Raw genomic sequence first — 5748 nt, forward strand, 5'->3', positions numbered from 1 at the left:
CGACCAGAGTGCGTGTGCGCTTGTGTTTTCCTAGGAAGAAAGCCGCAAGACACTGCTGGGACCCCAGGTGCAACGAATCCTCAGCCATCGCCTCGGAAGGGAAGCTCGACGCTTCGGGAAACCTGACAGCTGGTCACCCTCAGGTCGAATCTCTTGGCGGCGGAGGAGTCTGTTACGTCTCAACCTGGACCCGCGTATACCTGGGACGTTTCCCACGAGGTAGCCCCTTTCATCAGCGTCGCCCAGACGGCGATAGTGCCCGACATCGACGGTGGACGGGCAGACAAGCGCCCCAAATCGGCAGTGCCATCCTTTGGGCAGTGCCATCCGCTGATGAGTTTATATGGAAATGGAACTTTCCAAATTGTGTTGGTGCAGTCGACGGAAAACACATTCATTTGCATGCACCGCCCAACTCTGGTTCTCTGTACTTTAACTATAAGCTGCAGTTTTAGCATCCACCTCATGGCATCCTGTGATGCAGCGTATACAGGTTTACGGCTGTTAACATAGGTTCTTACGGTAGGGAAAGCGACGGTGGTGCGATTTCTACGTCCGGGCTACGAGACTTTGCTGACCATGAGCACATAACCCGTCCCCCGCGGCCTTGCCGAATGATGGTCATGTGCTCCCATTTGTGATGGTAGGAGACGATGCTTTTCCTCTAAAAGTGAGCTCGATGAAACCATACCCTGGAGTTCAACCACCAAACTCACCGAAAAGGATTTACAATTACAGGCTATCGAGAGCACGACGGTGCATAGAAAATGCTTTCGCGATCTTATGTGCACGATAGAGGGTGCTGCGGAACCGCATGAGAAGATTAGAAGAAAGGGGACCCAATTGTTGTCAGAAGTAAACAAAGAGGATAGAAAAGCAGTGAAGAAAATTTGGAAACATCTCAACTCTTTGAGTAATAAGACTAGCCTAAAGCAGAGGTTTATATATAGTTACAGCTCAAGGTGTTCGGCTAGAAGAAGATGAGATGACATTGTACTTATGGCTGACAGCAAGGAAGACTTGCAGAGGTTAATGGACATCTGTGGTAAAGAGGGAGATAGCTTAGGTTTGAAGTTTAGTAAAGAAAAATGGGCAGTCATGATTTTTAATGATAATCAGGGCAGCGAGCATAGGATACAGGAGGTTACGCTGGAGGTGGTGGATAAGTACAAATATCTTGGAGTGTGGATAAACAATGGGGCTGAGTACCTAACGGAACATGAAAAATATGTAACGGCTAAAGGTAGCAGAAATGCCGCTGTGATGAAAAATAGGGCACTGTGGAATTACAATAGGTACGAAGTGGTGAGAGGGATTTGGAAAGGGGTGATGGTCCCTAGTTTGACTTTCGGCAATGCGGTCCTGTGCATGAGATCAGAGGTTCGAGCAAGGTTGGAAGTTAAGCAGCGAGGGGTAGGTAGACTGGCTCTGGGAGCACACGGAAATACACCAAATCAGGGGGTACAGGGTGACATGGGATGGACGTCATTCGAGGGCAGGGAAGCCAGCAGCAAGATAGAATTTCAGGAGCGATTGAGAGAAATGGCAGAAAAGCCGTGGGCAAGGAGAGTTTTCAGTTATTTGTACACTAGGAATGTTGACACAAAATGGAGGAAGCTGACCAGAAAACTGTCAATCAAATATTTGGACTGCAGGAGGGGTGCAAACCAGGAAAAGCGGTTAAGAAAAAGGTTAAAGAAACAGAGAGGGGTCTGTGGAAAACAGGGATGCAGACGAAATCAGCACTGGGAACATACAGAACTTTCAAGCAAGAAATTGCCAAAGAAAATACCTATGATAATTCTAGGGGAAGCTCTTTGTTGTTTGAAGCCAGGACGGGAGTATTGCGGACTAAGATGTACCGAGTCAAGTACCAAGGTATAGACACGTTGTGCTGTGCGTGTGGAGAAGAGGAAACGGCTGAACACCTCATAATTTTCTGTAAAGGGCTTAACCATACAGTGCAAAGCAACGCGGCTGATTTTTTCAAAGCATTGGGGTTTAGGGACAGTGAAGGCAAAGTAGACTTTAAGCGGGTAGAAATAACCAAACGGAGGTTATCTGATTGGTGGCTAAAATCAAGGCAGGGGTGATATTTCACCCACCACAAAGTACAAAATATGTTAATAGTCATGGCTAGGTGGCGTATGCCACCGCCCGATTTGAAGGGTTCAGCCTCATCCATCCATTCAGTCTGCTGCCAGGTAATGTAGTTGTAGTCTCAGCTGCTTGCTGTTGCCTGCACAATTACTTGATGCAGGAGAAGTGACTGCCAGGTGGTTATGCTGCCAACCACAGTTTGAAGACAGTACAAACAGTGCAGGTACCGTTATTCCTGGAGAATAGAGGAGCAACACGGAGCCCCTGGCGCAAATAAATAGGCAAGGCTCTAATACTTACTCCAAGAGAGCAGCAAAAGTGAGAGATTGCTTTGCTGACTATTTTCATGGCCCTGGTTCAGTGAGCTGGCAGGGTGCTTAAAATGCGAAATTGCACTCAAACAATTTTTTTTCCGCCCCCTGTTTAAGGAACACATGCCTTCATATGATAACTTGCCCTAACTGTTATGTTTAGTTTTGGTGTGGCTGGATTGCTTTAGTTTGATGTCGGTAGTAAAAAAAAAACATTCGGCAAAACACAAGTATTTTTTTGCTAATTCTCTATTTCATTTGAATGACCTCTGCGCTCATTCAACTGGTGCGCGCTATAAGACAAAGTACGTTATAAGACGGTACGCTGGGTAAGCTATAGACAAAGTGACTCACAAATGAATGAATGAATTCATTCATTTATTCAGAAAAGTAATCCGGTGATAATGTACCACGTCATTTGTGTGTCATTGTTCTAAACAATGCTTTCATCCATTTTCAGTCGCAACCATGAGCGTCGGCAGGATTTTGTCTAGGGGGGGGGGGGGGGGGGGGTGCATTCAGTTTCATTAAAGCTACTGCTACATACCACATACGTCCGTTCACAACACAAATACGCTTCGTTTACATGGGACCAACATCTGGCCACATTGATAGACGCACAAGCCAACGTTACTAGATTCTTGGAGCAGTACAGAATCGTTTCATTCCCTTCATCTTGTCTATTTACCGTCGAACTGCGAGTGTCACACAAATAAAGGACTCCCTTAGTACTTCATTACTTTGTGTTCGTCGCAAGCAATGCAGCATTTCTCTCTCTCTCTCTGTTTAAGATTTGCTATCATAAGGCAGCTCATCGCTCCATATGGATTCACCCAGCGCCATTTCTTTTGGACCGTCGAGACCACCAGCATAGGATCAGCATACCCCGATATAACACCGTTACGTGTTCACCGTCATACTTTTCACGAACATCCAATGAATGGAGTAATTGACCCAGCTCAATAATTAACACCCGAGGGTCCCTTCTTTTGAAAAATGCCTCGAATAACGTAATGTCACAAAGCAACCATTCCTTTGTTTTTGCATAAGAGTATTTCACTGTTTTGTAATTATGCCTGTTTATTTTTTCACCGTGTTTTGCGTATGTTTAAATGTATTCTGTGTATTTTTGCCATTTTATTGTATACTGTACTGCTTCTAAATATGCATTTTTGTTTATGTGCTATATTTGCTGTTTGATCTTTTTCTTCTTCGCATGTACATACCTTTAGGGCAATAAAAATAAATAAACAAATAATTCGCACTTATTAAGTGTGTGAAGAAGTAAAGCAGAAGGAGTTTATTTCAGTTTGAACGGCAGATGGAGGGGCCTTATTAAAAACCGAAAGGAACCTTTCGCTTGATAGGGTCCGAGCCCCCTTTACAAGGCAGGACAGCAGTTCGTTAATACACTGAAATCCGACATAATTCTTCAGCAAACATATGGTAATATAGAACTCAACGTATGTACTTGAACAAACAAACGGCAAAATAGAACTGAACGTATCTACGTAATGGGAGATACTCATGTTAGTTATACAAATGGTAATAAAACTGAACAAAATCCTTATATGTACAGACAAATAAATAAAAAAGCTAGAGGCGACCCTAATCCTTGACTTAGGTGTCTGGTGGTGGCACTCGCACCTCGGTGTTGGTGTGCCCTGGTGTAGTGCTTGGGTTAACTTTGTGTTATTAAAGTGAAGTACGACCCAGGCACAGGGAATGCTGGTGAATTCTTGATGTAAACGATGTAAACTACACTACAACTAGGCCCGGCGTCCTCGTCGGTATACTTCCATGGCGAACGGAACGGGCGGGAAACTGAAGTCGGAGGAGCGAGCAAACGGAACTGGCGGGGAACCGCCACGCACATCTCCCCAAACCGTTACGCGCATGGAGCCAAACCTCCACGCGCATGGAGCCACAGTGGCTAGAATTGTAATGGAGCCAAACTATCACGTGCATGGAGCCAAACCTCCACGCGCATGGAGCTACAGTGGCTAGAATTGTAATGGAGCCAAACCATCACGCGCATGGAGCCAAACCGCCACGCGCATGGAGCTATACAGTGGCTAGAATTGTAATGGAGCCAAACCATCACGTGCATGGAGCCAAACCGCCACGCGCATGGAGCTACAGTGGCTAGAATTGTAATGGAGCCAAACCATCACGTGCATGGAGCCAAACCGCCACGCGCATGGAGCTACAGTGGCTAGAATTGTAATGGAGCCAAACCATCACGCGCATGGAGCTACAGTGGCTAGAATTGTAATGGAGCCAAACCATCACGCGCATGGAGCAAAATCACCACGCGCATGGAGAAAATAATGAATTTTGCTTTGCAAGTGTTTATTTTTATTGAATTTACTGGCCTCCAGTTGTGAAGATCCGCTGGACAAACTGCGTAATTGTTACTAATGCTCTATTGATGCTTTTTTTTTTTTTTTTAAATAAACAACGCTTCATAACGTGCAATGTAAGGGCACGAAGTCGCTAAAGTTACGAATACTAGGACGTGAACGTCGCTTTACATCAATTGTGAAAATGTATGCTCATTACGAAAAGTAATCGATATTCGATTCGCTCCTGGCCCTATTTGATTTCTATAAAGTTTTCATGTGACGTGATGACGTCACTGCACGGTGTTATCACGCGCACACGGTTCTGCTTTTTGACGGCGACTGTTTTTCACCGGTTAATCTCTGTTATCGCTGTGACGTTCGACGCAAGCCGCGCCTGTCATGCTGTCATGTTTCTTGCTTAATGACGTATTGCAAACTATCTATTCGATTCGGTCACAAAATTTACTATTCACGCACCCCTACCAGCTACTGCAACGTACGCGCGAATGCATCGTGGCAAACAAAAAACCTGTTTTGCAAACTTTTGGAGTAGGAAAATGCGCAAACACGAATAGCAGCGAACAGATGCTACAAATTGCGAATCGCACAATAACCCACATAGAATAAAGAACCAACCAACCTAACCCAGTTCAACGCTAACCGCGCGCCAAACAAGCAAACGACGAACATGGATGGATGACTGGATGGATGCTATGAGTGTCTCGTTTGAAACAGGGAGGTGGATTGCCCCACTCAGTCCTTGACGCTCGCAGCGCCACTTATGTCTCGTTGTTGCTTTGAATATATTATTTAAAAAATATGTTTAACTAAAATGAAGTCTTTAAAATTTATTTTTGCGGAAAGGTGACATTTGTACTGAAATAGTATTGTTGTATTATGGAATAAAGGCAAATATTTTAGTGGACGCAAAGTTGACGTTCAGGAGTCGCTTTAGCAACCCTGTGGGGCCGATCGAGCTCTCTCGCCCTCTC

Source organism: Dermacentor silvarum, chromosome 1 (assembly GCF_013339745.2).
Source record: "Dermacentor silvarum isolate Dsil-2018 chromosome 1, BIME_Dsil_1.4, whole genome shotgun sequence".
Taxonomy (NCBI): domain Eukaryota; kingdom Metazoa; phylum Arthropoda; class Arachnida; order Ixodida; family Ixodidae; genus Dermacentor; species Dermacentor silvarum.